The following is a 22,316-nucleotide window of genomic DNA, read 5'->3' as shown; positions in this document are numbered from 1 at the left end:
CCAATGACATCATCGGATCCAAAATACATAGTTCATGCCAAAGTTGTGAAAAAACATTCACAATGCAATGAGAACAAGAAGGAAAATGTCAAATTATTGTGTTTTTATTTTTAAAAAATTACAAAATGTTGCTGATGTTATCGATTAAGATATCTATATACATATATTGTTGAGGAAATATATTTTTTTCTACATATTATCTCCCATTCATATTAAATTTAAATGTTGGGTCTATTAACATCAGTTGTGATGCCATTGCTAAACCATGTAGCATGACCAAGCTCTATTCTCGAAGATAAATGTGAGATCATTGGTTATGACAATCGAATGCTGAAATGAAGAATTTCTAACGAATGCTCGGGAATTCCACGCACGTACAACGCTATCTACTAGGTGTGGAAAGCATTTTCAACCTATCATTGGCATGTGATTACGACTCATCTAGGTTTACTCTATCTCTCTTAGAAATTTGGAACCCTGGGAGATAACTTGTATACAATGCCAATACAACTTGCAGTACTATTATGAAGAATACTAGGAAGTTAAAACTCCACAGCCATGGGTATCATGAAAGGAACATTTAAGCAATTCTCTCCTAAATATGGCTCGAACATTAAATTACTAATGCCACACCTTCTTAATATAAAAAGATATAGCCCCCACTTAGGACAAACATCATACTCTCATAAGAAATAAGGACTTATTTTTTTGAAAAAAACCAGTGGCAGTAGTCTTCATAAAACTGTCTCGCATACTCTCTAATAAAAGTAATATCCCAAAAAATACCTTGTATAGCATTGGCTTACAATAGTTACAAAATATTAATATCTTGCTAAAATTTAGCATTTTTATTGAATCTGTCGTGTGATCCTTGGCGAGATTTTGGCGATTAATTCCTACTATTCGATAAATAATATCTGAAAATTAAATTTATATTTTTAGACACATTTTTCCGAACCGATTGAAGGAAAATTTTGACGTAGAACTTGTTGTCCCCAAATCATATCAAATTTGATATATTTAAGTCACTGCGTTTATCGCGTTTACACGTTTCTGAATATACAGAAAGACAGACGGTCAAGGCCTTGGTGAATTTGGTTCAAAATGTGAAAAGTGTCTACGCTACAGATATTAAATCCTTGTACAGAATTTTTTCAATTTGGCTCTCTTCGTTTTGTAGTAATCGCATTTACTTACATTCAAAAAGCTGGACAGACAGATTACCTCTGGACGGAATTTGCACAAAATTTGACAGAAATCTACAAATTTGATGTAAATGCCGTCTGCTAAATTTCGGCATTTTTTAGTTATTGTGTCTTTATTGGGTATTGAAAAGACATAGTGCCAAAAATGTGTGTTTTGAACTCAGAGAGATCTAAAAATTCTATCGAGATTTGTCAAAAGCTCAAGTTCGAATTTGTTCGACAATTGCAATACTTTATACTTCGTATACAATAAAGTGAAAAAATGAAACGGAATCATATAAAGTTTTAAAACAAAGAATAGTTTAGAATAGTTTGAATAAGTTTTAGTTAAAGAATAGGTTAGATAATGGTTGAAGTTACAGTATGATGTGCCTTTTGAAACTGAATCAATTTTGAATCAAAGGACAAATACAGAAGAAAGAGGCAAATCTTGCGATAACCCTTGGTTCGAAATGCAAGGCACTACTATCATTTGCGACTCCTTCAATTGTGTCTCCGGTTTTTTTTCCGACTTTCTTTTGTTACTTTTCATTCGTTTTTCACTTTCGTGAAACTGCAGATTATGCACAATCGTTTAATCTCATTAAGAAATCTCCAATCGCCCACTAGGAAACTACAGAACAATAAACTGATTTCACAGATAGAAGATAACCGTGACTTGAACCAACGATCATCTAATGAAACAGAGGATCAGTTACTTTGACTGGATCAATATGATTTCAAACTATAACTGTCGTGACCTGTCAACTAACCGTTTCTAAATGGCGGAAATGATGTATATAAATCATAAGAGATCGTGTTGATAGTTAAATGTGTCAATATATTTATTAATAATTTTACTATGAAATTTATTTTAAATGAAAGTTTACAAGTCTTATTATGATCGAAATATATTAAACGTAATTACTGAAATTTTTAAAAATCATTGAAAATAAGCGTACAAGATTTTGAAAGACACAAAACTGAAATAAATTTACATAAGACATAAATTTACAAGGAAATGAGGCAGAGTAAAACAAAAATTTCGGTAAATAGTATATGAAAGAACTTGAATGTTTGTATACACTATGAAGCCAAATTAGCGGAGAAAACCAGTGGGCGTGGTCTCCTTAGAACTTTCTCGCATACTCTTTAATAAAGATGTTATTATAGAAAATGCTTTGCATGAATTAGAATAGTTACGAATTCTACAGAATTCTTTGCATGGCATAAGCGTACAATAGTTACAAAATATTATCATTTGGCATGAATTTACAGTTTTTTTCTGAATCTATCCTATGAGCCCCGGCAAGTTTTTTAGCAATTAATCAACGGCATGCAGTTAATAGTACTAGAAAATCGAATTTGTGTTTTAGGATGTTTTTCCCAACCGATTGAGACAAGAAGTTGACACAAAATTGCATTTGTAGTCACAAAATCCCATGCCAAATTTGATATTTTTAAATCGTTGTGTTTATCGCGCTTACATATTTCTAACAGTACAGACAGACAGAAAGTCAACTCTTTGTTGGTTTTGGCTCAAAATTTGACAGGTGTCTACTTTACAGATGTTAAATATGTGCTCCAAATATTATTTATCTAGTTCTTTACATTTTGTAGATATAATGTTAACTTATATTCAAACTACTGGACAGACAAACTTCCACTGAACAAATTTGGCTCAAAATTAGACAGAAGTCGGCAAATTTGGTGTAAAAACAGCATACCAAATTTTCAATTGTTTAGCTCAAAAAGTTTTTGAGTTATGTTTGTCACAGACAGACGGATATTTTCTGAACATGTGTTTTTCCAACTCGGGGAGATCTAAAACGCGGTGATACCTTAAAATTTAGAATTCGAAGTTTTTGACAATTTCTCTAAAAAAGTAAAAGTAATGAATGATTTCCTTAAAAGTGCACGACTACACGACTTATTCAGCCTTCATTTCTTCTTATTTGAAGAAAAAAGTCAACTTCGTGAGGCAGAAGATGCTTGCTGACCTTTCTAATGATGATCTCATCATAACATTCATCATTAACTGAGCTGACATAATCGAAAAATCGAATCAGTTCGATATTCCCATTGACGTATCTCAGACACAAATTGATAACTTTTGAATCCTCAAATATGTAATTAAACTGCATATATAGTTCAGCTAGTTCATCGTCAAACTGGTTAGTAACTGGGGTTATTTATGCTTTAAAAAAAAATTTTCAATTTTAACTTCAAAAAATAGGGAACATTTCATGATTATTGAAATGTATTCAATACATAAATTTGATAAAGCCGAAAAGTCATACATTTATTTTAAAAAATCTAATAATAATCCCAGTGAAAGAAAGATTCTCCTTTTTGCCGTTTTTTTAAAACATTTTATTCTTATTATTTTATCAGATTTCGGTACTCATAGAACACAGTCTTTTCATTGTGTTCTTGAAATTGTATGCTACCATATTTGAAAATATTATACATCTATTTAATCTATTCTAGTTATTTCTGGACAGTAGTTATAATCTTAAGAGGACACTGATAAGAAAAATATCATGTATTTTTTAGATTTTTCATGGCATTCATTATGTTTTTTTTTAAATTTTATTAAAGGCATATTGAAAATGGAAAAAATTATTTGTAATTATTAGATTTGCAGTCAAATATTATGCTAATTTTTAAAGTGATTTAACCCTTTAAAGGGTCAATATTTTCAGGCTTGAAATTAGAATAAGAAAAGGGATTCATTTAGCTCATTAGATAAATTTAATTTGATTCATTAATTAATTTGGTTAATTAATAATTATCAAATCAAGACACATCATTTTGTGTAAAATAAAGAACTGAAGCATCTAAGTTTCTGTCTTTCTAAAAAAATTGTCAGAGCTTATACCAACCTACATAAATTCATACAAAGATTGATAAATTTGGTGGGAAGCCTACTTCCCACGGCCCTAGAAAGGGTTAATTGTTTTTCTGAGTTTGCCGATTTGTGGTTACAAACTTGAAAATTACCACATTGCAACATTCGATTTGCTAATAGTAAACAAATGTTTCTACTACTGTAAAATAAGAGCAACCCGTCCTTGTATACTAAATTTACATCAAGTATAAAATTTGAAAAACAAAAAATTATTTTTATTTGCAAGTGGAATTTCGATTCCACTTGCAAATAAAATAATTTTTTGTTCGAAAAACGTTTTAATTTCCATAAGCAAATAATAAAAACTTTTCGCCATCTATTCTAATGCTCAGTTGTTCAGATATGCATTAAATTGGGCCCAAACTGACGCTTTTTCTGAAATACGATTTATTGAGTAAAAGTTGCCTATCAGTACCAACAGCATACTGATCTTTTTTCTTTTTCTGAGATGTTTTTGGGCAACATTTTGAAGTTTCTTCAAGTTAAAACCTCTGATGTAAACTTTAAAAAGCGACCAGAATAGAAATCAAGACACCATTCCCTTTAGGTTTCTTAATTTCATAATCTTTTCCTTAATATAAAGTTCTAAAAGATATTCTCAACAGTTCGGATAAAAGAAATCAACTAAATTGTGCATACAATTGTTAGAATTTAGTATAATTCTGTGACATAATATTTTTAATTAAGAAATATACAAGCTTTTTAGATATTTCAGAATGAATTATCTAGAAAATTGTAGGCGCATCTCTTAACTAAGTTAATATATATATATATATATATATATATATATATATATATAACCTATGGTTTAGTTTAACTTATTTATATTAATATCCAGTTGTTAAGCAACACTTGGGCTATTTTGGGACGGATCCCGTAATTTTGAACCGCGTTCAGATGACGAGGACGACAACTGAACTGGCATCCCCCTCTACACTGCACCACCAGCGGGAGGACGTTTGGCCCTGCGTTTAGCGTGCATTGACGGTTCTTCGGTGAAATCAGGCCTCGAACTTGAAATCTTATGATTCATCAGCCGAGACCTTACCACCAGGCCACCGCGGTCCAAATATAACTTATGGAAGCTCTGATTAAAAAGGAGATACGAAAATGTCAGTATATTTTCGATAAACTGATAAAATTTTTCATGCCTTTCAACACACTATATCTTTGCAAAGTTATATTTTGATTCATGGTATATTAATTAAAAATGAATTGCGGATAGTGTTGCAACCGACTTACATGTGAACTCAATGAATATAAAAATTGACATGCCGAATTTAATTAAACGACACAAACTCTTTCATCGGGCTAATTTTTATCAATAATAAATCCTAATGTACCATATTATATATTATCGCCATCTATGTAGCATATTATATTCTAATATGATGTAAAATTTTTGTCTATGAATATAATGGAATGATGCTCATTTCATATATCTTATTCTTTGATCATAAAAATTTCATTTAAGATGGATTGATTTTTAATTTAAAAATGCTTTTATAATAATTCCTGATTTTTTTTAATTCTTATTTATTTGACAATCACATAACAGAATCAAATTTTAAAAAGCTGAGAATTCCTGATTGAAAAAAAAAATTCTTACATGAGTTATTTGCAGTGATAGTAATTGATGTTTCCGAATGGAATTCCCCAGAAATTTAAAATCAGACACCTCAACTATCTTACCCCACCCAAGTTTCCATATTATTTCGGTCGTCCACTCTACTCCATGAAATAATGCAACACAGAAAACATGTCCAAATTAACTTACTTGGTGTAGAGAAACATTCCTCGCAGGTATATTGCATCACCTGTTTAAGATGTTCTCATTCAATGAAAAGGGAGAGAGAAAGAAACCAGACATGATTTTTAATGAGAATTGCAACAGCCTAGACGCTTTCTCCGGCTTTTAAGGCTTTTAATTTAAGACTTTCCACATATTTTAAAAAATTTCAATTTCATTTGAAATAGGGCCTCAGAATCCATTAATGGAATATAATATTTACTTGGGGTAGCCTAACGAAAGTACCAGCAGTTACTTTTCATATTATTACAATCGCTTGATTTTTGGTTTTGCAATATGTGTCAGTTGATAAAAGGCAGCGAAACTAATTTAAATTTTTATTTATTCCTTTTTAAATTCCTCTGAAAATTTTAAATGGCAAAAATTCATTTCCTCAAGACAGCCAATTCAATATTTTGGTTTTAGAGCGTAGATTTATTCTGTAGAAGAAATTGCATTCCAACACGAAGAAGGCTAAGACAACTAGCTCAGTAGTTTGGTTTTAGAATGTAGATTTATTCTACAAGAGGAATACATTCCACCATGAAGGATGCTAAGATAGCCAGCTTAATAGTCTGGTTTTAGAGGGTTTTAAGTTTATTATCCCGAAAGAGTATATTCCACCATGAAGGATGCTAAGATAGCCAGCTTAATAGTCTGGTTTTAGAGGGTTTTAAGTTTATTATCCCGAAAGAGTATATTCCACCATGAAGGATGCTAAGATAGCCAGCTTAATAGTCTGGTTTTAGAGGGTTTTAAGTTTATTATCCCGAAAGAGTATATTCCACCATGAAGGATGCTAAGATAGCCAGCTTAATAGTCTGGTTTTAGAGGGTTTTAAGTTTATTATCCCGAAAGAGTATATTCCACCATGAAGGATGCTAAGATAGCCAGCTTAATAGTCTGGTTTTAGAGGGTTTTAAGTTTATTATCCCGAAAGAGTATATTCCACCATGAAGGATGCTAAGATAGCCAGCTTAATAGTCTGGTTTTAGAGGGTTTTAAGTTTATTATCCCGAAAGAGTATATTCCAACGTGAAGGATGCTAAGATAGCCAGCTTAATAGTCTGGTTTTAGAGGGTTTTAAGTTTATTATCCCGAAAGAGTATATTCCACCATGAAGGATGCTAAGATAGCCAGCTTAATAGTCTGGTTTTAGAGGGTTTTAAGTTTATTATCCCGAAAGAGTATATTCCAACGTGAAGGATGCTAAGATAGCCACAATAATAAATGCTTATTTTCTACTTCACTGCCTTTACTTTAATTTAATTATGTCTGCATTCCAATTTGAAGCAATTTTAAATTTATTTTGGAATAGACCTTGAAATTTTAAGCCGCAGTCAAATGTTGATGAGACACTTGTGCTTGAACTGCCTACGCCAAGTTTTCACCACCATTCCAGAGACAGGACATTTGATCAATGATGTCCACCAAGTCTCCAGAAATGGCAGATCTTTCATGGAATCAGGTCTAAAACCTGGAACCCTCTAGTCCCAAAGTCCATATCTTATCAACTAATCACCACGTCTTATTTATTCATTAAATTGTGAGCTATGAAACCTCATGCTGTATTCATTAAACTGTGAGTGTGAAATCGGAAAATTAATTATATGAAAGCTAAGTTGTAAAAGCAGACTGTCAACAATTAAAGTTTTTTGTTGTTGTTGTTGTTGCTTCTTATTGGCAATCAGTGCATTAGAAGAAAATATATAACTAAGAACTACAATATGAAATCTTCTTAGAGAAATCTTTATATATTAAAATATGACGACAGTTTCATTTCACTAACTTTGCAAGGAAGGAAAAGGCATAACGACTTAGCGAAACATGCATTTGGTTGCGTTTATCATGTGACTAAGACATCATTTCATCGATAACATGAAACATACTTTATTCTGGATTTGGATTACATTTCGATTTGCTGGTCTTTCTTAAAAAAAAAAAGAATATCTGGAAGACCGAGCTTTACTGGGCAGTTTGTTTGTTTTTTTAGTAAAATTCTGTATTTTCGGAGAAAATATTTAGATACAAATCACATACTGATTTTTTATTTTTCAATCTGACTTACATATGAAATTGTCATTTAAATACAAAAAAAATCATGAATGCACTTAGTTTAACATGTTATTCAAAACAATTTTCTATACTACAGCATGCATTTTACAGTTTATCTATCATTACTTATATTTTTGAACTTACACTCAGTTTTACCACGGTGAAACCGGTTCCGAAATGACTCTATATGACATTGTTGTTGTTACTTAACCTCCTTGGATAGAACACCAATTCAAACCAAGACAAGAGATCGAAGAGAGAAAGGTGCAGTAGCTTCTGAAGGTAAAGACCCCTGAGCACCCGAGGGCAGAAGTCTGACTTTATCTCATATGAAGATGACACTCACACATTCGCTTGCACAATCCCTTTTTTACGGGGGGGAGGGGGCTCTTTCACACACCTCACAAATAGAACACATGGAAGTACAACAATGTCGGAACCAGGACTCGAACCCGGGACGAGAGAAGACGCGCTACTCCTAGGCCAGAACACCGGCTTAAGACATTGTCAGTATGAGAGCAGACAGAAAGAGGCTCTGATAGTTAGTTATAAAAAATGTTGTGTGTGTGTGCGCGCAAAATCGCGTTTTTTCAGGAAAGACGCCTATAAAGATGAACCAAACTTTGTTTTAATATGAAATTTGATCCAAATCGTTAGAACCGTTTTCGAGATGCACGAAATATTAAAATTTTTAAATATACAAGAATTGCTCATTTAATGTTATATTATTCGAAATGGCAACGATCGAGAAAATGAAATCGATTAAATAGTTGTAAATGAAAATGAAGTTCAAAATAAATGCCCGTTCATACTCTTATAAATGCTAATGCTCTATTCTTTGAAAAAACTTGCAGTAAGTCAAATTTCTAAATAAGATATTTTTATAAAAGTTCTGAAGTCCAATTTCAAAGCAATACAACTTCCGCATGTTCATCACTATTGTAAAATATATTTAGTTTATTACTTTAAAGGGCAGTGACGCCAAAATCTCACGAAAATCAAATCACAAAATTTCATTTTCTGCAGATCGCAAATTGAAATACATATTTTAATGAAGAGCCAGTTTGCATTAAGAGGGAACTGTTCTCATGTTGGTGTATGAGAGTGAGGTATCAGCATTTGCTTTGAATGCACCTAAAAATAGCAGATTGCTTACATGAAGTGACCTTGATGTTAATCTGGTACGCTAACTATGGTCATTAACTTCGTTTATTGTGTTTAAAAATGCAAATAGCTTTACGTTCACACTTTTTATTTAGAATTTATGCACAAAATTGAAATGCGGATAAAAGATCATCCAGGACAAAACAGAAACCATGACTGTATAAACAAGGAAAAGTTACCTCGAAGTATTGCTGCGTAATTGTTATTGGAGATGCAAATATGTAAATTTCTCTTTAACCATTTATTTTCTATTTATTTGAAAGGACAGAAATAAGTAAATTTAAATAGATTATTCAGATTCTAGATTATTTCTTTTCATTAATTTGAGCAATTTGTTATTTTATTAAGAACCAACGATATTCATTTTGTGTAAATAAGAGAAATTTATAGTTATTTAACTCATTAATAACTAATTTAATTGATAATTAAATCATTATAATTATTTATGATGCCTATTAATAATAATTAGGATTATTTAATAATTATAACTATAAGCATTTAACGAGATATGCCATACGCTACTTGACAGATCCTGTAAAATAATAGGACATGCAATATGCAAATGCAATGAAAACTGAATGCAATGAAATATGCAATGAAAACTGAAGAAAGTAAAGATAACGATTATTTCTGATCATTTTTACCTGACCGCTTAACATACTTTGTCGTAAAGGTAACAAATAAAGGGATATCACACACACGTGACAAACGAAACAGCGCATGCCACATAACAGCATGATCTGCGCCATGACATCAGATTTTTCTTTCTTCTACATGATAGGTAATAGATCCTTGACTATCCATGTGACGGCATCAATCGTGATATTTCTTGAAGATTAGATTAACAACGTTCTTTTACGCGAATGGTTTGCTTAAAAGAATGACAGCAAATTTCGTGGACGGAATGTTGAATATTATTTATCTTTCAATTAATTTGCCCATTACACTGAATCTCCAAGAATGTTATAATATAGTCAGTGGCAAATTTCAGGACCAGGGAGCTGCCTATAACCAGTGCAGAGAACCGCAGGCAAGTTGATTAAAAAATGCTTTTAGCCTATTTGAAAAATAAATAAATTGTGTTGTGAACTATAAAATAATAACCTACAGTGTTTTCTATGAAATTTTAAAATCCTTTTTAAATAAATTAAGTAATTATTAATTACTTATTTAGAATAAATTAGATTATTAATTATTTAATAGATTATGCTGTAAGTCACTTGTCAAGTCCTGTGAAATAATAATTTTCAATGCTATATTTGTTTGCTGTTTATTATTTTTTATCCTATTGTAATAATTAAATACTTTTATTTGTTGATAAAAAAAATAATTAAGTGAGAATAATCGTCAATTTTTCTACAATTTTATTACTGTAGTCAAATGTGTATTGTAAAAAATGATAGACATTTATATTTTATCTAAAATAAAATAAATCATTAACTTATTAAGTCAAAAATGGGATGTAATGTGAAACTTAATTGGTCAATTACTAAAAGAGGGACCTCGTAATATGAATTAGAATAAAAAAAATATATATATAATCCTGCCAATGATCATACTTTCCTTTTATCTACAAAAAAGTGTTAAAAGATATGTCTCAGAACAATAAAGCAGTTTAGAAATATTTCCTTTGTGAACTTTTTAAATCAATGCAATATATTAATTAATTTTAACTGCTTTATTTTCTAAATTTCAAGAATATTTCTAAATTTCAAATTTTATTATTAATTAAAAGTAATTAAAATTTGACATTTTATGAAAAAAATTTCAAAATACGTCTCAGAGGAGATAGTTATATTAAGAATTGAAATTTTATCTCAAGAGATAAATAAATAATAGCCTCATTATCAAAATCAACCACTAAATATCCATTTCTTTTTATATATATAAAAAATTTAAAATACATCTCAGAGAAGTGCAGATATTTGAATTTATTTATTTCAAGGAACAGCGTAGTCGTTAGATAGTGTCAAAGATTCATTTTGTAGAAAAAGATCATCATCGTAATTCATTATTAATATATTTTTTTCCTAAATATAATAATGGTAAATCTCGTATTTACTTCAATAAAAATCCACAATGAGCTGTTTCGTCGACTGTTGGTCACCTCTGACATTAATTCAAGACTTCTGGCGATGGCAGACCCGCAACCTACTTTTAAGTGATGGGGTCATTTTAAAGAAAAGGGCTTTCAAATAATTAAATATTGTATCTTATTCTAGGTCTTTCTACAGAGTTTTTAAAAAAGGATATCGGTTTAAAATATATACATCATTTTTCAATCAAATACCGTTTTTGTTTTGAAAGAACGTCCTTGCTGAACATTTTGTGTGTCACCAAGTGACCTCATGCATGTGAGAGAATCCATTCAATTCATGTTAAATGTAAACATGCATAATTTTTACCCCGTGTCCTACAAATTCAGGATGCAAAACATGTAAATCTTATTTCAAGAATAGAAAATTTACAGCTCACGTGAAGAAACAAAGTCCCACGTGACGACAGACACCGACTGTTTAGCATGGCTGGCAGATTTCACTTAAATGAACGATTTAGATCTCCGCTTGGAGGGAGGAAAAAAGTAATCCATTAACACAATTGTTTCCGAATGTTTTCCTCCACTGACATTTATTCCTCACATCCCAAAAGGTTAAAAGCAAGCAAAACGAAAACAATTACTCCATTGGGCAATCTCATCCATACGGCACGCGACCGAAGGTCAAGCCTTGAACTTTCGCGGATGGCTATTTCTTGAGCACTTCGCACCTTTTTCTGGAAGAAGAAGCGGTTGCCTCACACAATTGTTTCTAGCGGTCAAACATGCAAAACAGCAGATAAGAAAGGAGCCGTTTTTACTCACCAATCGTTTCCATCGCGGCCTCACGCTGCGGATAGGCGATCTTTCGTCATCTGGCCGAGGAAAAAGAGCGTTATCGGTAAAAGCACGAAACAAACAAATAATCCTGTATGGATGGCTTTTCTATCCCAAGGACGACTGCTGGACGCTCTCGCGTGCTGTCCCACAAAACGCCACTCAGTGCTCTGCCAGCCAGCCGGCTTGGTCGATTCCGTCCGATGCCGTGTAGAAGAGCGTTTCGTGCCGCGTGAAGATCCTCAAGAAAGCCGTTCAACAATCTTTTCCTTTCCGTCAGGTAATCCAGAACGAGTCTAACGTTGACAAAACTCTTCGACTCGCCTTGCTTGTGGGACGACCTACATTTCGCCTCGCTAGCTGCATGAAGAACATGTACGAGGTTTGTCCACAAACCCCGATTCCTCCTTTTTGGGGTTGTTGATAACTTTTTTTATATGTTGTTATTCACATTTATATGGCCCAGCGGGTAATCGCCGAAACGCTTTCTCTTTCTCCCGCTGTCTTTTTTTTCTTATCCCCTTTCACTTTCGCAGTGGCGTGGAATAGCTTTCACTGGTGTCAAAACGTGCACCGGCAGCTGCTGACCACGCCTCGCTGGGTCGGATGGGCCCCGTTTGAAAGACGGACGCGAATTACAAAGAAACACTTTTTTCTAAGTTTTCATCTCCTGTTAAACATTTATTTTGCAATAAAAGTTCTAATTTTCATGAGATGAGCATCAGAGCTCGTAATTCTAGACCCCCTGCAGCGCACATTCTTATTGATACGGAAAAAAAAACATTAAGAAGGAGGTAAAACTTTTTATTGAAGTCAAAACTGGGGAAAAAAATTTTTTTACGCAACAAAGTTTCTTTCAAAAGCAGTTAAAGTAACATGAGAAATGTTTCGAAATTGGTTATTAAATATTCCTAGATACACAAAAGTAGAAATGATCCAAATTCAATGAAACCATTAAAGAAAGCTGCAGCTGAAATCGATTTGGGTCTAATATGTTTTTAAAAAAATAAGATCCACTGAATAAATCGGAAATCTTATACACATCTTTCATATTTTATAAACATTTCGTTTAAGTTATAGTTCAAATTAGTGAATATACAATCCTCGAAGTTTTAGTTGGTTTAATTGTATAACTATGTCCAGATGTTGTTGTGATTTATGAAACTTTACAAGCCCACTGACAGTTATCTGTCAACGATTTAAGCTGAGAAGAACAACCATGCCAGAACCGGGACTCGAACCCGGGACACCCAGATCACGGGGAAGACGCGGTACCCCTATGTCAGAACGCCGGCTCTATGCCCAGAAGTTCGGTATAGAACCAATATAAAATGTTTTATATTCGTATCGAAATTTCAATGATTAAAACCTTTGTACAACTTTAGAAATTAATATTAGCAAAAAGTATTTAAATTTGTTTAAAGCTATTGTGTGATTTTTTGACCCAGTCACTCATTCTAAATTAATACTTTAAAAAAACACACATTTCCCGACTCCAGGAAAATCTGGGCGATGTATCATACGATTCAACTAAAAACATTTCCTATTAGAAAGAAAATTATTATTACAATGCATATATTTTTTTAAAGATTTAAATGAAAAAGAACTAAGGTTAACAAGTATAGAAATTAATTTTATCAAGAAGTATGTGTTTCATCAAGTGGTTTTGTACAATCCAAGGTTTTAATCATTCTTTGTTAGTGTTTAGCAAACATAATCTTTATAGGGTTTCTTTCTTTCCAACTTTTGTAGATTGTAGTACAATATAACAATTGATAGTTTGAACTATTCATCTAGGGTTTGAAATAATTGAAATCTCAGACTTTAAAATTCCAAATGTATTCCTTCACAACTCATATATAGATTTATTTGGTTAAGAGGAAGCAAGAATTCTTAGAGAATTTTGTAAGAATTCCACAAATATTTCGATGAGAATGACCTCGTGGCACACTTTCGGCTTCGAAATTTGAGTATCGTCGGTTCGAGACCCGGTTCAACATTAAATCCACTGTCTGTGATGTGCCGTCAACTGATTGCCCTCAAAAATGTATATGGATTCCCCCTCCTTAACTACTGCGAATCACAAACTGACTACTCCGACCTGCCATAAAGCACATGGGTGAAACTGAACTACAGGAACACTAGGGCAGCAACACTCGCGGAAACTGTGGTTGAGTCCTAAGGGTCATCACCGGCCAAGATACAACCTTTCCCTTGAGAAGTACATACCATCATAGATGGGGAGGTAGCCAACCCCCACCTTTTTCTGTACCCAACAGGGTGGCGAGAACCAACCACCATACCGGAAGCTTCTCATCCTCATTTTATAGGTGCCCCCGTAATGGGAGTAACTACTACGAATGGAATATTAGTGGCTTTCTTAGATATGAACTTTGGCGATCTAAAGACGGGAAATGATTGGCGAAGCGCTGAAATCAAGGATTATTCTAACCTTTTGTGCATAACGAGCTATTGGAAAAATTTTACTGAGATATTTCTGGGCGGGTTTCCGTAAAATTACAGATTATTCTGTGTACTAGATGCCATACGCAGTGCTCGCTGAATCCTACAGTGTATTCTGATTTAATGACCCCAATGAGAAATTTTTATTGTATAAAATATGGTTTTATACATAATTCTCTCTTATTTTCCATATTATTTAAAAATTTGTCGAATTTTCTTACATTAGTTAGAATATGAATCCAGCAAGCTGCATTGCCTAGCCTAGCCTATTGATAGCCTAGTACAGCTAAATCTGTTGAAGGCTAAATTTTCTTCTACGGATTTGTCGTAAAGATTTAAAGATATGAGTCTTTTAATTTGTCCACTAATTATGCTGGTAGACTCTCCTCACAATAGCCATCATATACCTTCAAAATGTTCCGTTAATTAAACAAATTGTTACATAAAAATATTTTTGATATTTCACCAGTCTTGTCAAATCAGAGAATCGTAGGTTCTACACATACAGAGAATTTGCCAGAAAAAAGTCCTGATTTTGGATCAATGGAGGACTACTCTATTATGAATTTCGTCATTTTTAATGATCTTCATATAACGAAGATGGATCGGAACTATCAGTCTTATTCACCAATTACCATCAGAAGGATTCCTTTCCCTGATGCTTTTAACATATTCCAGCCATGCGTGCGAAGTGGATTTTCTATGGAATCGATTTGAAATCAAAGATCCTCTGGTCCCAAAGTCAAGACTTTGCCGTCAGAAGATCACCACCATACTAGAATCACAAAATGGGCTCAAATTACAACAAGAAATTCTTATTTCAAGATTTCAGATTAGAATTTGAACTGAGATATCTTTGGATTAAAAAATTTTCTGTTTTTTGTTTTCTTTATCCAAATTACCATTTTTCGACACTTCTATCTCACTAAGCAGTGAGGACAAGCACATTTCCTGAATTATTTGACCTCGATTTTCTATTCCATTAGATACTTTTTCGTTTAGTTTTTTTTCCACCAATATTTCTATGCCATATCATTTTTTATGATATTATTTTATTAGAAATCAAAATTGCGTATTGATTGCTTATATCGCCCTTTCGAGAGGCAAAAACGCTTTCAGGAGCGGCACCAAGAATATTCTATATAATATCATTAAATGTGACCAAGATTGTCTATTCTTATTAATCTTAAAACGTTATCAAAAATAAGGAAAAAGAAAAGTTCAACATTTCTTTCTTTATTTTTTTCAGGCACATAAAAACTATTCGATATTTATTACAAATTGAACTTTTTGTTGTTTGTCTAGCCAATCATCATCTGGGCAACGTTTAAAAATTGTGGACTCTGTCTCGAAAAAAATAATTTTGCTTCAAAACCTGTCATTAACCAAACTGATGTTTAATATTATTGCTACTTCCTCATAAACGAAATATACAAAGAGAAAATTTTGTAATCTTCAAAGAAATTCGATCTAGATATTTTGACGAATCTCCAGATTTAAAACTTCCCGAATCAATCAGAAAAATGAAGTTTGGTACACAGATATAACATCTCAAGTATTATAACTATTCAAAAACAATTTAACTACTCTTATGGAGAGATGATCAAAACTTTTGCTCAAACAGATTTGATCTAAAGTTTGACAAATATCTACCATTCTGGTGATAAAATTGTGCGCTAAGATTCATCCATCTAGATTATTACGCTTCTTTATTTGTTTCCATGTAAACCGATTGATAGACAAATTTAGACTGATTTCCTCTAAATATTGATAGAAATCTGTAATTTTGGTGTAAAGGCGACGCATCAGATTTCGTATCCGTAGCTCCTTGCGTTATTTGAACTATCGTGTTCACAGATTTACTAACAGATAAAAGGCGCAACTCAAATGAACGGAATGGTCCCCCGAATTCCCACATATTTCCTAATAAATTTGCTATTTAGGGGAATGCTTTGCATGGCATCGCTGTACAATAGTTACGAAATATTAACTTTAGGCTGAAATTTAGTATTTTTACTGAATCTCTCCTATTTTCCTCGCCCAATCGACTGAACTAAAATTTGATACGAATACAATTGTAGTCACAAAATCGTATACCAGATTTCATATATAACAGGCCGACAGATGGAAAACTCCTTGTTGGAGTTTGCTCAAAATTTGAAAATATTTACACTGTAGGTATTAAATCAGTGCAGCGAAATTTATCTATTTAGCTCTCTTCGTTTGGTAATTATCGTGTTAAACTACATTCATACAGCTGGACAAACATACATCTTCTTAAAGGATTTTGCTCAAAATTTGAGAGAAATCTACACATTTGCTGTAAAGACCATATACCAAATTTCAACCGTATAGCTCAAAGCATTTTTAAGTGATCTTTGTCACAGACAGAGACAGACAGACAGACATTTTCCAAAAATGTGTTTTTCAACTCAGAGAGGTATAAAATGTGGAGATTCACCAAAATATTCAATTCGAATTTTTTTTGACGATTACAATGCTTTATTCTTCGTAAACGAGAAAGTAAAATCGTAGCTAGACCTGATTTCGTGGATATCTGATACGTAGAAATTCATTAATATATGGGGATCAAATTTTACTTTCTTATTGTATACTTCGTTTAAAGGAAATTAACCAGCAAATATTTTATATGGTATTGGCTAACAAAAAAGGTAAATATTGGTCTCTGTCTTAAATCTAATATTTTTAGTAAATCTATAGCATGCAATCATTGACGGTTAAGCCCTAGAATATGGTTAATGCACCCGAAAATCGAATGCGTATTTTGAATGTCTTTTTCAGACCAAATGAAACTACAATTTGACATGGGATTACACAGACATTCAATACGATCTCATTTCAAATTTCCTTTATTTAAGTCACTGCGTTTTGACTTATTATTTTTGCAACATGTGAAAGGACAGGCCAGCAGGTGATTAACCTTTTGACAGATAAAACAAATGGTACAGCATTCGATAAGAATATACATTTTAGTAGCTAAACCTGAGTATCAAATCTAATTTATCTAACGCATTACCTTTTGTAGTTTTTGCGTTCACTTGAACTCGGCAAGTCTGACAAACAGACTTTCTCTGCATGGATTGTGTTCAAAATTTGACAGAAATCAAGTAATTTAGTGTAAAAATCATGAATCAAATTTCATTCGTCTAGCTCAAAACGTTTTCTAGTCATCGTGTTTATAAATAGACATAATTACAATTTATTACCGGCGTCCTCGCATAGGGGTAGCGCATCTTCCCCGTGATCTGGGCGTTCCGGATTCGAATCCCGATTCGGGCATGGTTGTTCTTCATCTGTGTTCTATCTGTGAGGTGTGTGAATGCGCCCCCCCTCCTGTAAAAAGGGGTTGTGCAAGCGAATGTGCGAGTTTCATTTTCATATGAGCTAGAAGTCAGACTTCTGCCCTCGGGTGCTCAGGGGTCTTTACCCTCAGAAGCTACTGCACCTCCCCCCTTTCCGTGGTAACGCTGATACGACATCATCATCATTATAATTTATTATTATTAATATTAATATTATTCTTTTATTCAGGGGAGTCTGAAGCATTAAGGTTCGTCAAAACCTTGAGATAGGATTTTTTTAAGATTACGATATTTTTTCTTTGTATATCTTTATATACCTTTCTTTGTATTTGCATGTTAAAGTAAAAAAATTTTAAGAAGCTGTGTAATGAAGAGATTTATTGAAATGGAATGAAACCCTTTTTTGCTTTCTTAAAAATAACAGAACTGCGTCTACATCGTTAGTTTAAAGATATATGGGAGATGTAAATGATGTAAGCAGCTGCATTTTCACTTTTTAAGCCAGTATGTCATACCACAAGCTGCTGAATCATCGTACGATTCCATTTAATTTCGCGGAAACACTTTCCACTTTACCAAGATGACTAGCTCAAATCATGAAAGGTTTTCTATCTGACTTCCGGTGCGATCGAGCATCAGCAATTCTGTAGAAAAGGGCAAGTATAACCTATTTTCCATGCAGTGGCTGATTTCAGATTAGATGGCTGTATATTTTCCCTCAGTTGAATGAGATGCGAAACGACAATTAAAAAGAATATGTTATTAATCCAGTTGCCAAATTAATATATTTATGTTGTTGCTGTTTCTTATGGCACTTGCCATGGACAAGCCCGCTGTTCGAAGACAGCCGATTTAAGCCTGAGGGGGGAGCGCCTCTTGTTTCTAAAGTAGCGCCATCTAGGCGCCAAGAGAACGACTTAGCTACACACACGTCACAACCCTTTTTACGGGGCGGACTTCATTCACTCAACCACAGATCGTAATTTAGACCTGAATCAGAGAACAATCACCCCTGATCCAGTATCCTCAGTGGTATTACTCTCGACATGGAGGACTTAGTGCCCACGACAGATTTAATGCGCGTCAGCCACCAAGCAAGCGGGGATTGCGAGTTCGGCCGGCGGGGTTCGAACTCGAAATCTAAGGGCCGCGAATCCGACGCTCTACCAACCAGGCTATCCCGGCCTAATATATTTATGAACAATACAAATTCAATGAATCATAAAATATTAGAATTACTGTGTGTGTTCACACTGAATTATTAAAATCATTATTAGATTTATTGAAGCGTAATTAACTACTTATTTATAATATGTCGGGATAGTAATTATTTATTTAACTAATTATATTATATTCCATTTAACAAGTCCAGTAAAATTGCAATCTTTTATATTATATTGCCTCAGCCAAAATAATGTTATATATTATTTAGTCGACAGGATTCGATATATATATATATAATATACGCACTGGGTATCTCAAAAATGACTCACAGATTATTTTGAAAATCCATTTTAAAAAACCGTCTGGAATGATCACGCCAAAACTTTTTCGCGTACTCTATAATAAACTTGTCATGCCAGAGAAAGACTTGCATGACACTGCTGTACAATAATGATAATATTAACTTTTGAAATCAACATTTCTACGGAATCTATCTATTTAGTCTTGGCAAGTTTTTAGGCTATTCATCTCTGACATGCGGTTAATAGGTTCCGAAAATCGAGTTTGTGTTTTAGACACGTTTTTCTGAATCGACTCAAATTTGACACAAAACTGCACATGTAGGCCCAAAATCCTATCTAAAATTTGATATATTTATGTCATTGTGTTTTTATTACGTTTACATGTTTCTGAAAGTACAGACAGACAGACAGTCAAATCCTTGTTGGATTCGACTCAAAATTCAATAAGTGTCTACGATATAGATGTCAAATCTGTGTACAACATCTATCCACCTACGTCTCTTCGTTTTGTAGTTATCGTGTTAAGGTACAATTTAGACAACCGGAACAAGTGGATTTCTTCTGAGCAGATTTTACTCAAAATTTGACAGAAATCTGCAAATTTCAAGTAAAGACAGTATACCAAATTTCATCCGTATAGCTTAAAACATTTTTGAGTTATCTTTGCCACGTACATAGAAACGGACAGGCAGGCAGACATTTTCCAAAAATGTGTTTTTCGAACTCAGGAAGGTTCGAGTTCGAATTTTTTGAAAATTTTTACTTCTGTTATATTCTGCATACGAGGAATTAAAAAAGACGGAATGCTACAGGAATTTGCAACTTATGCTTAGAAAAGCAAGGAATTTTATCCCCCTCAATTGTAAATTTAGTTAACAGTTTCAAAGAAAGATGGCGGTGCTGGCGATCTGCAATAGATGTAGTCAAAACGCAGTACTTGTAATCGATATTCTGTATTTCATTTTTGACTGAAATTTCGCCTGTTATTACTCCAAAGAGGTTTACATTGAGAACTTTGTTTCATTTTTCGCATCGGTCCTTTCAATACTTTCATACCGATTTTCATACATTTATTTTGTTGCACCACCCGTCGATGACAATGTTTATTAAATTTGCAATTTGGTAGGATACAATTTACTGATTTCCTATGCTTAAGGCCGGAAACTTTAAATTTCTATCGCATTCCGCTTTCTTTTTTTCTTTTTTTTTTTTTTTTTTCTTATTCATTTTCGAAATCTATTAATCATTTTTGTGACACCCGATATATATGTTTATTAAATGCTTAAAATCTATCATAATAATAATGCTTTTATTTGTAAGCAAAGGAATCATAAAACAATATTTTTGATTAATTTTTCAAATATACTTATTTTTAATCATTTTATCATGACATACATCTAAAAAAATAAATAAATAGATGTCGATATTTTCAAATTTCAGACAAAGTTACTAAGTCTAAAAAAATAAATAAAATAAATCATTCACATGTTGATTAAGTTAAAAATGTGTTGATATGCAAAATCAAATTGATCAGTTATTAAATGATTCCTCATAATGTGCACCGTCTGAGGCCGCGAAATGCCTACATAAACTATTGGTTCCACGCATTGCATTTTCAATAGATATTCAATTATATAAATCTCAACAAGTAACGATGTGATGGGTTAACGCAACAAAATCAAACAATATTGAATTTTAACCTTCATTAATTCATTCATTTTCATTTTCTCGTCTATGAAGTATATACATAAAGGATTGCAATTGCTACAAAAAATTCGAACTCGGAATTTTGGTGAATCTCCATGTTTCAGAGCCCTGAAATTGAAAAATGCATTTTTGGAATTATGATCTGTTTTTGTGTGAATACGATAATTCAAAAATGCTTTGAGCTAGACGAATGAAATTTGGTATATGGACAAGACCAAATTTGTAGATCTATTAAATTCTGAACGAAATCCATTCCTAGGAAATCTGCCTATCCGAATATAAGTTAACACGATAGTTGCAAAATGCTGAGAAATGGATAATTTGATATACAGGTTTAGAATCTACAGCGTAGATTCTTATTAAATTTTGAACCATATCTGCCAAAGGTTTGACTCTCTGTTGGTCTGTAGTTCCACAGACATGAAAATGCAATAACTTATAAACACAACGTCTTAAGTCAATGAAATTCGGTATGTGAACTTGTGATTACAACCATAGTTTCGTGTCAAATGTTAGTTTCAGTCGTTATCGACTGAAAAAAAGGCATCGAAACCACATATTCACACAATAGATTCAGTAATAATGTCAATTAACTCCAAAAATCTATATTTCTTAACTAATGTTTGCCCTTTCCATGCAAGGTAGTTATAGCCTCCTTCCCAATGGCCACAATTTTAATGGGGGGGGGGGCGGGTCAGAGGGATAAAACTTTTATTCGAAAGTGTGCGGGAAAGTTTTGGAGAAATCTCTCCAGCTTGTATGTCTCATAATATTTCGGAAAAAAAAACTTTTAAATCAGGATTTTTAATTTCTTAGCTGAATGTTGAACATCATTAATGCCAAAATATGTCCTCCGCTGCTTAATTGGCATTAAATTGTGAAAGGATTTTTCGCTCTAAGATTTCTAAAATCATTACTGGTTATTCCTACTCTAGAATCTTTGACATATCATTAGAGTCAGTACATTGACATTATGTATCAAATATGTAAACCTAATTTAATATTTAAATTCACTATACATATTTCAGAAGGAACCGGTGGCAGTGATCTCCCCAAAACATTCTCGCATACTCTCTCATAAAGGTGAAAACCCTGAGAACGAATTACATAGCATTGGCATACAATAGTTACGAAATATTCGCTTTTGGCGTGAATTTAGCATTTTTACTGAATCCATCGCGTCATCCTTGGCGATTAATCCCTAACATGCGGTTAATAGTATCTAAAAACAAAATTTGTGTTTTAGGCACGTTTCCCTCAACCGAATGAAACCAAAATTTGACACAAAACTGTAATTGCAGTCACAAAATCACGTACCAAATTTGATATATATAAGTCATTTTAAAATTATCGCATTTGCATGTTTCTGAAAGTACAGATTG

The 22,316-nt window shown here is 32.9% G+C and overlaps 1 protein-coding gene across 1 annotated transcript in view; it reads right to left on the bottom strand.

Moving 5' to 3' along the window:
* LOC129962633 (dual oxidase maturation factor 2-like) overlaps window positions 1–12,256 on the bottom strand; it is a 222,775-nt gene extending 210,519 nt beyond the window's left edge. Inside the window, exon 1 of the mRNA XM_056076489.1 lies at window positions 11,964–12,256. The gene's annotated coding sequence lies outside the window, so the exon portion shown is untranslated. The remainder of the gene's footprint in view (window positions 1–11,963) is intronic.
* Between the last annotated feature and the right edge of the window lie 10,060 nt (window positions 12,257–22,316).

The sequence above is a fragment of the Argiope bruennichi genome, chromosome 3 (genome assembly GCF_947563725.1).
Source record: "Argiope bruennichi chromosome 3, qqArgBrue1.1, whole genome shotgun sequence".
Taxonomy (NCBI): domain Eukaryota; kingdom Metazoa; phylum Arthropoda; class Arachnida; order Araneae; family Araneidae; genus Argiope; species Argiope bruennichi.
The sequence above is the reverse complement of the archived record's forward strand: the minus strand, read 5'-3'. Positions and strand labels throughout refer to the sequence as shown.